The sequence below is a fragment of the Dama dama genome, chromosome 20, assembly GCF_033118175.1.
Source record: "Dama dama isolate Ldn47 chromosome 20, ASM3311817v1, whole genome shotgun sequence".
NCBI classification, from domain to species: Eukaryota; Metazoa; Chordata; class Mammalia; order Artiodactyla; family Cervidae; genus Dama; species Dama dama.
Genome location: NC_083700.1, coordinates 107,775,273 through 107,787,432, shown reverse-complemented (window position 1 = coordinate 107,787,432; position 12,160 = coordinate 107,775,273).

Genomic DNA, 12,160 nt, shown 5'->3' with positions numbered 1-12,160 from the left:
TCATCAGCATTTACGTAAAATTTAAATCTTAGAACTGAATGGGCTCACCTAAAGAGAGTATGTAAATAGAAAAATGAAGAAGCATATGTCTCTGATATTCCAACATTAAAAAGCAGAATGAAGAACTAATCAAGGAAATCAAGGTATCATGGAAGGCAGCAAAAGAAAGTGATTCAAGGAAGCAAGAGGATCAACTGTGTTAAATGTTGCTTAGAGGAAAAGATAAAAAAAACAAATAATGACCACTGAATTTTATTAATGACCTTTTCAAGTGCCATTGCAGTTGAGTGGGGGGAGGGGGGCAGAATTTTGGGAGGTGCAGGTTGAAAGAAAGAGAAAATGAGGAATGGAGGCAGTGGTCATAATCAGCTCCTTCAAGAAGCTTTCTGTAAAAGGAAATAGATAAATGGAGTATAGTTGGGAGAGACTGAGGTCAAATGATGGTTTTGTAAATAACAGATGAGATGGAGAGGGAGAAAATCTACTCAAAGAGAGGAAAATACTCTGAGTGTTACTTCTCATCCTATATTTGAATCCTAATCTTGACTGTATTCCTCACAGTCTAACTACTTAGGTAGACTCATGGAAAAGAAAGCTTTCTTGGTCTTCCTTGGTGGCTCAGTGGTGAAGAATCCATCTGCCAATGCAGGAGACACAGGTTTGATCCCTGCCGCCACTGAAGCCCACTCACCCTAGAGCCTGCGCTCCACAACAAGAGAAGCCATTGGAATAAGAAGTCCGTGCACTGCAACTAGAAAGTAATCCCTGCTCACTATTAGAGAAAAGACTGTGCAGCAATGAAGACCCAGTACAACTAAAAATTAATGAATAAATTAAAAAAAAAGAAATTTCCCAGTATGGGCACATATTTTTAAACAGGAGTCAGCTCCAAGTCCATTTTAGTATACCATCTCCACAGGAGATAAATACTCAAAGGCAAGCCAAAGGGAGGTTATATACCCATTAGGTATGTGCTATAGATGCAACTGTTTTTAATCTTTATCTACTCTTATGAACATCTACCCATGTGTCCCCCTCCTAAAGGTTCCCAAGCACCTTATTCCACTAAATGTCCTGGCTTTTCTTTGGTTGAGGTGCAGGAACTATAGAAAAGCCTTGAGTTCTCCTTTATAGGTCAAACAATGATTTGCCATCTTATATAGTTGTCACTCCTTCACGTAAATACTCCTTCAGTTCAGTTCAGTTCAGTCGCTCAGTCGAGTCCGACTCTTTGCGACCCCATGAATCGCACCATGCCAGGCCTCCCTGTCCATCACAAACTCCGGGAGTTTGCTCAAACTCATGTCCATTGAGTCAGTGATGCCATCCAGCCACCTCATCCTCTGTCATCCCCTTCTCCTCCTGCCCCCAATCCCTCCCAGCATCAGGGTCTTTTCCAACGAGTCAACTCTTCCCATGAGGTGGCCAAACTATTGGAGTTTCAGCTTCAGCATCAGTCCTTCCAATGAACACCCAGGACTGATCTCCTTTAGGATGGACTGGTTGGATCTCCTTGCAGTCCAAGGGACTCTCAAGAGTCTTCTCCAGCACCACAGTTCAAAAGCATCAATTCTTTGGCACTCAGCTTTCTCCACAGTCCAACTCTCACATCCGTACATGACCACTGGAAAAACCATAGCCTTGGCCAGACAGACCTTTATTGGCAAAGTAACATCTCTGCTTTTTAATATGTTGCCTAGGTTGGTCATAACTTTCCTTCCAAGGAGTAAGCGTCTTTTAATTTCATGGCTGCAGTCACCATCTGCAGTGATTTTGGAGCCCAAAAAAATTAAGTCTGACACTGTTTACACTGTCTCCCCATCTATTTCCCATGAGGTGACGGGACCGGATGCCATGATCTTAGTTTTCTGAATGTTAAGCTTTAAGCCAACTTTTTCACTCTCCTCTTTCACTTTCATCAAGAGGCTCTTTAGTTCCTCTTCACTTTCTGCCATAAGGGTGGTGTCATCTGCATATCTGAGGTTATTGATATTTCTCCTGGCAATCTTGATTCCAGCTTGTGCTTCTTCCAGCCCAGCGTTTCTGATGATGTACTCTGCATATAAGTTAAATAAGCAGGGTGACGATATGCAGCCTTGACATACTCCTTTTCCTATCTGGAACCAGTCTGTTGTTCCATGTCCAGTTCTAACTGTTGCTTCCTGACCTGCATACAGATTTCTCAAGAGGCAGGTCAGGTGGTCTGGTATTCCCATCTCCCTCAGAATTTTTCACAGTCTATTGTGATCCACACAGTCGAAGGCTTTCGAATAGTCAATAAAGCAGAAATAGATATTTTTCTGGAACTCTCTTGCTTTTTCGATGATCCAGCGGATAACGGCAATTTGATCTTTGGTTACTCTGCCTTTTCTAAAACCAGCTTGAACATCTGGAAGTCCTCGGTCCACATATTGCTGAAGCCTGGTTTGGAGAATTTTGAGCATTACCTTACTAGCGTGTGAGATGAATGCAATTGTGCGGTAGTTTGAGCATTCTTTGGAATTGTCTTTTTTAGGGATTGGAATGAAAACTGACCTTTTCCAGTCCTGTGACCACTGCTGAGTTTTCCAAATTTGCTGGCATATTGAGTGCACCACTTTCACAGTATCATCTTTCAGGATTTGAAATAGCTCAACTGGAATTCCATCACACCCACTAGCTTTGTTCATAGTGATGCTTTCTAAGGCCCACTTGACTTCACATTCCAGGATGTCTGGCTCTAGGTGAGTGATCACACCATTGTGATTATCTGGGTCATGAAGATCTTTTTTGTACAGTCCTTCTGTGTATTCTTGCCACCTCTTCTTAATATCTTCTGCTTCTGTTAGGTCCATACCATTTCTGTCCTTTATCGAACCCATCTTTGCATGAAATGTTCCCTTGGTATCTCTAATTTTCTTGAAGAGATCTCTGTCTTTCCCATTCTGTTGTTTTCCTCTATTTCTTTGCATTGATTGCTGAGGAAGGCTTTCTTATCTCTCCTGGCTATTCTTTGGAACTCTGCATTCAAATGGGAATATCTTTCCTTTTCTCCTTTGCTTTTCACTTCTCTTCATTTCACAGCTATTTGCAAGGCCTTCTCAGACAACCATTTTGCCTTTTTGCATTTCTTTTCCATGGGGATGGTCTTGATCCCTGTCTCCTGGACAATGTCACGAACCTCCGTCCATAGTTCCTCAGGCTCTCTGTCTATCAGATCTAGTCCCTTAAATCTATTTCTCACTTCCACTGTATAGTCATAAGGGATTTGATGTAGGTCATACCTGAATGATCTAGTGGTTTCCCCTACTTTCTTCAGTTTAAGTCTGAATCTGGCAATAAGGAGTTCATGATCTGAGCCACAGTCAGCTCCCGATCTTGTTTTTCCTGACTGTATAGAGCTTCTCCATCTTTGGCTGCAAAGAATATAATCAATCTGGTTTCGGTGTTGACCATCTGGTGATGTCCATGTGTAAATACTCTTTAGGAGCTAATGAATGCCAATCAATGTGCAATGGGCTGGGGATATGGCTGTGAGCAAGAAAAATAGCAATTCAGAGCTTCCAGCACTTCTTTCATTCTCATGGGGAATACAACATGGAAACAAACAATTGTGCAAATAAATATTTATTATAATTGAGATAAACTAGAGGAACAAGAACCAGATGTTTTAAAACTATGTAATAGGTAAAAAACAAACTAAACTTTTGTTTAAAATTTTTGATTAAAATAATTTATGGCTGTGTAGTATTAGCTTACAAAGGATTGCCTCTCTTATGGAATTATTAAACCTAAGAATAAAGAGTGGAGAGATGAACAATAACATAGCCCATTTTTATGGACAAGAAATCTAAGTTTCAAAGAGGTCAGGTAAAACAAAACAACTCTTTTTTATTTTTGAATATATGTTTCCCTTTGTCTATTCGCTAAATCTATCAGCCAGGAATCTAAATTACAAGGGATGAAAACTCAAAGTAATGCACATAACTGAAAAAGACCAAGAATAATAACAACATACAGTTCCCCCTTCCTCCATCGTAAGTAATTTTAGCTGGACACATGCTCAACTCTCTTTCTAATTAGATGTTATTGTGTGACTAAGCTCTGACAATCAAATGTTAGCAGAAGTGAGATGGGTAGCTTCTGAGTTCTGCCCGTGAAGGTTTTTTCCCTGGAGTATGTATGCTTCTTTCGTATAAAAATTGCCTCTCACCATAAACAACTAGAAAAACAGACAAAATACATAAGACAATTTTTATAAGACATTTGACAACAGACACCACAGGACTGTGATCTCTGAGAGAAGGGAGATAAGCAAGGTTAGCATAATGGTGGCATTTACTTACTGCCTGGAAGCATTTGCTAGGATATAACACAGGGAGGAGGAATCAGAATGAGCCCAGTGGTCCTGCTGAGCTGAGAAGATGGAACAGAGATTGGGAAAGCTGAATCAGCCAAAACTTTTAAGGCAGAGGACCAGAAAAGAAGTTGGGTTTCCCTGGTGGCTCAACAGTAAAGAATCCGGCTTCAATGCAGGAGATGCAGGTTCTATCTCTGGGTCAGGAAGACTCCCTGAAGAAGGAATGACAGCCCATTCCAGTATTCTTGCCTGAGAAACCCCAAGGACAGAGGAGCTTGGCAGGCTACAGTCCATGGGGTCACAAAAGAGCCGGGCGCAACTTAGAGATTAAACAACAACAACCAAAAAGAAGTAAGTTGCACTCAGAGCTCCAGAGATTGGTAAAAGGGTCCTTTTCAGTTTGGGTCTGAACACTAATCTGGAAATCTATGGACTGATCAAGACCAGGAAAAGAACCACTAGTAATCAACAGGCCAACAAATGGTCAGAACACACACAGGCTTGGGAATAGTTTACATTTCCAAAAGCCAGAGGGGAAAAACCATGGGTGGAATCCTCAGAAGTTTCAGGTCTTCACTGTGAGGGTGAATTTGTCCTAGAGGAAAGCGATTCTGGGCTTTCAACAATAAAGCTTAAAGGCAGACCTCAAAAAAATCAAACAGGTCCTCAATAACTTAAATTTGCATTAGAAAAATTCTAAAAGCTTTTAAAGGAAAATAGCAAAATCTAACACTCAAGAGTAGTATAGCCAACATCCAGAATCCAATCAAGAATTACCAGGCATGTAAATAACAAATAAGTATAACCCATAACAATTAATATAAATTATAGAAGTTATAATAGCACATGCTCAGAGATGTAAAGGGAAAATGCACACAAAAGGAGAAGCAGCCTGGTGCACTGGGAAAACCCAGAGGAACTGGGTGGAGAGGGAGGTGGGAGGGGGGATCGGGATGGGGAATACATGTTAACTCCATGGCTGATTCATGTCAATGTATGACAAAACCCACTGCAATGTTGTGAAATGGTTGGCCACCAACTAATAAAAATAAATGAAAAAAAAAGGAGAAGCAGAAGATATAAAAGAGATTCAAACAGAACTTCCACAGATGAAAAACTTAGTATTTGAAATGAAAAAATAAAATAAATAGGATTAAAAGCAAATTAAACTGCAAAAAAAAAAAAAAAAAAAAAAAAACCATTGGTGAACTTGAAGATACCAGTAAAAAACTATCTCAAAAGAAGCAAAGAAAGAAAAAAAAAAGACTAAAAAAACCCTTAGGTGAGTAGCCTGAGACAACAGCAAACAGCCTAACATTCTAGACTCATTAAAAAAAAAAATGAGGAGGGACAGAAAATACATAAGGAAATAATAGCCTTTTCTTTTTTCAATTTGATAAAAAATTCTATAGATAAAGAAGATTAGTGAACACCAAGAATTATGAAGAAAATAGTACAAAATACATAATAATCAAATTACTTACAAACAGTGAGAAAGAGAAAATCTTATATTCAGCTACAAGAAGAAAAAAGATACTATGTGTATAGGACCAAAGATAAGAATAACAACTGACTTCTCAACAGAAAGACACAAGCTACAAGTCAGTGGAACAACATTTTTAACATACTGAATCAATATGTCACTGTACCCAGTGAAAACAGCTTCCAAAAGTGAAGGTAAAACTAATATTTTTCAGGCATGTTGTTATTGTTTAGTCACTAAGTCACACCCAATTCTTTTGTGACCCCATGGACTATAGCCCACCAGTCTCCTCTGTCCATGAGATTTCTCAGGCAATACTGGAGTAGGTTGCTGTTTCCTTCTCCAGGGGATCTTCCTGACCCATGGATTGAACCTGCATCTCCTGCATTGCAGGCAGATTCTTTATTGTTGAGCCACCAGGGAAGCCTTTTCAGGCAAACACAGCATAAAAATTCACCAACATATGAGCACTACAAAAAATACTAAAGAAAGTGCTTCAGACAGAAGGAAAGTAACAGAAGTAAATCTGGATCTACACAAAGGAATGGAGAGCCCAGAAATGGAAAATATACAGCTAAATATAAAATACTTATTATTTAATACTTATTATTTTTACTTTTTAGTCACTTTAAAAGATAACTGACTGTTTAAAGCAAAAAATAAAAATGAATTTCTGGTTCATAGCACACATAGAATATATAACAACTGTGGCACAAAAGCCAAGAGTTCTTATATCATATATCTTAAGTGACATAATATCTTAAATTAGCTTGTGATCAGTTCAGTTTAGTCATTCAGTTGTGTCCGACTCTTTGCGACCTCTGCAGCACACCAGGCCTCCCTGTCCTTCACCAACTCCCAGAGTTTACTCAAACTCATGTCCATTGAGTCGGTGATGCCATCCAACCATCTCATCCTCTGTTGTCCCCGTCTCCTCCTGCCTTCCATCTTTCCCAGCATCAGGGTCTTTTCAAATGAGTCAGCTCTTCACATCAGGTGGCCAAAGTATTGGAGTTTCAGTTTCAGCATCAGTCCTTCCAATGAATATTCAGCACTGATATCCTTTAGGAAGGGCTGGTTGGATCTCCTTGAGTCCCTTGGACTCTCAAGAGTCTTCTCCAACACCACAGTTCAAAAGCATCAATTCTTCAGTGCTAAGTTTTCTTTGTAGTCCAACTCTCACATCCATACATGACTACTGGAAAAACCATAGCTTTCACTAGACAGACCTTTGTTGGCAAAGTAATGTCTCTGCTTTTTCATATGCTGTCTAGATTGGTCATAACTTTTCTTCCAAGGAGCAAGTGTCTTTTAATTTCATGGCTGCAGTCACCATCTGCAGTGATTTTGAAAACCCAGAAGATAAAGTCTGCCACTGTTTCCACTGTTTCCCCATCTATTTGCCATGAAGTGATGGGACCAGAGACCATGATCTTAGTTTTCTGAATGTTGAGCTTTAAGCCAGCTTTTTCACTCTCTCCTCTTTCACTTTCATCAAGAGGCTCTTTAGTTCTTTGCTTGTGATAGGTAAATATGTACACTCTTGAAGCAATCAGTAAAACAAAATAAAACATAGACATATATTAATAAGTCAAAATTAGAAATAAAATAGAATTATAAAATATTATATCTAAAAGCAAGCAGGAAAAGAATAATGGAAATAAAAAAATAGATGGGATATATAGAAAACAAATAGCAAAATGGCAGGTTTAAATCCAACTATATTGACAATTATATTAAATTTAAATGGCCTAAGCAGAGATTGTCAGCCTAAGTAGAAAAGTAAGACCCAATAATATGTTACCTAAGACAAACTCACTTTAATTATAAAGACAAAGATAGGTTGGAAATTAAAGATGGAAAAAATTAGACTTGAAAACTAATCAGTAGAAAGCTTGGGTGGCTATATTAATAAACATAAAAATAATTCAGAGCAATGAATATTCCAGGGACAAAATGTGACAATTTATAGTAATAAAGGGACCAATTCATTAATACAATATAATAATATTGAATGTTCATGCACCAATTTGTGGTGCTTCAAAACACATGATGCAAACAGATAAAACTGAAAGGAGGAAAAAACAAATCCATAGTTATAGTCAGAGATTTCAGCACACCAAGCTGAGTCATTGAAAGAATGAGACCACAGAAAAGCATAAAGATTTTAACCTCACCATCAACAATTTTGCTTAATTGATGTTTATAGAATACTCAAATAGCTACATACACATTCTTCTCAAATTAACAATGAATATTCAAACTATGGACCACAGACTTCTACTCAAGTGTTCACAGCAGCTTTGTTAATAACAGACAGAAACTGGAAATGGCCCAGATGATCATCAACTGGTAAAAAGGAAAAATAACTTACAGTAGATGTTTACAATGGACTATTGCTCAGCAATAAAAAGAGACAAACAATGAATGATACATGTAATCATACGGCTGAGTCTCAAAAGCGTTATGCTAAATCAAAGAAGCCAAACAAAAAGAATACATATCAGGTGATTCCATTTATATGAAATTCTGGAAAATACAAAATTACAGAGAATGTTTTTGTTTAGTCGCTAAGTCATGTCAGACTTTTTTGCAACCTCATGGACTATAGCCTGCCAGGCTCCTCCATCCATGGGACAGAGAATAGGTTGTTGTTACTCAGGACTGGGGTTGGGGAATGGGATTGACTGTTAAGAATGGAAATGTTCTATATCTTGATTGAACATCAAGATGGTGGCTACATGACAGTGTACATCTGTCATCTTAGATTTGTACACTTAAAACAGGTCAACTGTATTGGGTGTAAATTGAAGACAGGATGAGAAGGGGATAATAGAGGATGAGATGATTGGATGGCATCACTGACTCAATGGACATGAGTTTGAGCAAACTCAGGAGATAGTGAAGGACAGGGGAGCCTGGCATGCTGCAGTCCATGGGGTCACAAAGAATTGGACACAACTGAGCGACTGAACTGAACTGAAACATTTTTAAATGTTCCCCTGCCCCTTTTCCCTTTCCAACCAGGAAGAAGACAAATACTGGAGCAGCTGCCTTGGACCTAGGGAGAGAAACCAGGAATCAAGGATGGCAGAGCCATCCTGTCATCCCTGGATCTCTTATCTCTCAGCCAGGACCTGAGAAGAGAATGTATTTTGTTGACACCATTGCATATGTCAGCCTCTTTATTATAGCAGCTTAGTCTGCATTCTAATGAATATGCCAGCTCAGGTTCAACATAGCTGGTTTCAGAGGCTCCACGATGCCAGAACTTGAGCTCTGTCTCCAGCCTGACTCTGATCTTCCCCATGCATTGGCTCTTTTCTCAGGATCCATCTGGAGGCAAACTGCTCATGCAGCCCCAGAGTCCCACTCCCTCATGGTTCATCAGTCATAAATCCAGTACCTGCTTCTGAGAGGTCCATCCTTGCCTCCTTACATCTCATTGGCTCTGCATGGGTCACGTGACCATCCCCGGGCCAGTCCCTGTGGCCAGTAAACACAGTACAATTAGCCAGGTGTGAGTCAAACCCTCTATCTAGAGTGTCGAGGGATAAAGCACCACAGAGAGTGCCATATGGAGAGGGACGACTGAGTTTTCAAGGAAATCTGGGGTGTAGACATGAAGGAAAGGTAGCCGCTGGAGAGCCAAAGTAACAGATGGTCCTGTCAGAGAGTGAGTAAATGAACAAATGACTTACCCACTGTCACCCAGCAAGAAAGTGACAGGTGTTTGAGACTTGCCTCCTGCAGCAGATCATAAACAAAGGCTACATTTTTGTTTCTTTTATATCACGCCGCAATACCTGGCAGAGCAGGCCCACAGCAGCCATTCCATCAATAACTCCTGACTTGACTTTTTGTCTTGCTTTGTTTGCCCTCAGTTGGAGTCAAAAGCACCACGGCTAAGGAGAGATTACCAAGGAAAACATTTGATAGAAAGACAGACCAAGACTTGACTGTGGATATGTCTGTGGAGGAAGAACACTGCAGTGCAAGTTACTAATAACCTTTTACAAACTACCTAAGGCTGAGACCTTCCTCCAACTTCACCTGCCTAGTGCAAATTAGAGTCTTATTCCTCCAAATTGACATCCTGCTCCAGTAGTTCAAAGCTGTGTGGCCTTGAACAAGTCACTTAACCTCTCTGAGTCTCAGATTTATCACCCATAAAATGTGAATAGAGACTTTCCTGCTGGTCCAGTTAAGACTCTGCACTCCCAATGCAGAGGGCACGGGTTTGATCCCTGGTCAGGGAACTAAGATCCCACATGCCATGCAACACAGCCAAAATATAATTCAAAAAAAGAAAAAAAGTGAACAATGCTGCTTCCAAGGATTGTTGTGAGACTAAAATTTGATGGTGTGTGTAAAAGCACTATATAAGCTACAACTACAGCTTGAGGAACAATTGCTGCCCAGCTGCTCCTGTGGGCACATACCATGCATCTCATTTCATCATTTTCCTCCTCTCCAGACTTTCCATCTGGGATTTCTCAAAGTCTCCTGAGATTTGATCTCTGATGCTCTATCAGATCTATAGAATGGAGAAAATGCCCCTGTTTGGAAAACACTCAGTCTGTTTGCTGTGTCCAGCCTGTTCGCAACATACTAAAATGCTCTAGTACATTGCAAAAAGTTGCAGAGCAAGAGAGTGGTGATGGAGGGACTGGACCCCAGGCTCAGCCTCTGGTGACCAGATTCAGAAGGAATCTACACGGACCATGCTGCCTTGTTTGCTGAGAGCACCAGCTGAGATGTGAGGTGGGCATCCTTCCTAGATGTGCTGTGCACAGCGGCATCCCAGGATGAGAGCCCTGGGGGAGGGCTTCTGAGAGTGCTCTGGTCAAGTTAAGGGCCGGAATTCAGTTGTGCAACCATGGGGCTTGGATTTAAGAAACTGGTGGCCCATCTGTCAGGATCTTTTGCTGAAAGGCCTTGTTGTTTGGGCATCATTGAAATTGTGCCTGGGAGGCTTGGTCGTAAAACACCAGGCTCTGCAAACAGGAGCTGGAGAGACAACCTTAAGTCTGTTTAACCAGGAGGCAGAACACTCCCCTGCTCACTCCCACCATTGCACACACACATAAGCTCACACCTGGGCACACATGGTCCCATAAAGCCTTTCACTGCACATACATGTGCTCCCACTCCCAGAAGCATGTATTTTTACTCTACCCCACTAGTCACGCATGATATACACTCACCTGCACTCATGAAAGCATCCTCATTACACACTCAAACACACCCATGCACACACTCACCCTCCAAAGCTATTTGCCTACTCAGAGGTTCACAATAAGCCTCAGAATTCACCCACCTCACAATACACAAATAGTCATACAATTCACCTGTGGTCACACAGACATATTCCAACACATACCGTCAAGTATGCATTGCACACACTTAAACACACATGCACTGGAAATTCTACATTTGGAGACTGAGGGCTCTTCTGTGCCTATCCCAGTCCTTAGTTCTTTGCTGACTTATGTTTTCAATCGAAATCTTGGTTCAAAATGGGTCCCCACTGAGCATGTTATCTGAGGGTTCCCAGCCATATGCTAGCTACAAAAATTCTGCCCATGTGTCAGATTCTGGCATGAATGAAATGCAACCCACACATGTGTATACATTGCAGCAAGAGCCAGAAGGTAGTTCTCGCTGTGGGATGGATGGGAACCTCAGAGAGAGCCCTGGCACCTGGCCGGGAAGGGCATTCTGGTTAGGCATAGCTTCAGGAGTCCCCCGAGGCTATCCTCTGTGCTTTGCCTGCTAGGAGGCCCGGCATCCAGGCAGAGTGGAGTTCCATCTACTACAGGCAGGAAGGACTCAGCCGGGACCACTGGGGCCTGAGCCCCCACCTCTGGGAAAGGCCCCAGGGCTAAGTTAGCTCCAGGTCAGAAAGGAGATGATTAGAATGGAGCGCAGAAAGTGCAAGGCTTTGGCTTGGGCCATTTGGCCCAGCAACAGGCAGAGCTTTGCTGATAGAATAAAATCAGAACAAGGAAGCATCGAAGCTTTGCTGAGAATACGGAAGGGGCAGAGAGGTGAAATGTGCAAAGGCAATCCTCCTAGGATAAAGACTGAGTCCAACCATGTGAGATAAAGCTTAGAGCAGGACAGCAAATCGAGGCTCTGCCACTTGCTCGCTGTATGATCTTGGGCAAGTGGCTTAACCTCTCTGTGCCTGCGTGTTCTTGTTTGTAAAAAGGACTTAATAACAGTGCGCTCAGAATAGGGTTGTTATAAGGATTAAATAAGCGATAAGAAATAATGGATAGCCTTCTACAGGTAAGGCACTTTTAACAGAGCCTGGCATCTAGCAAGTGCTGAAT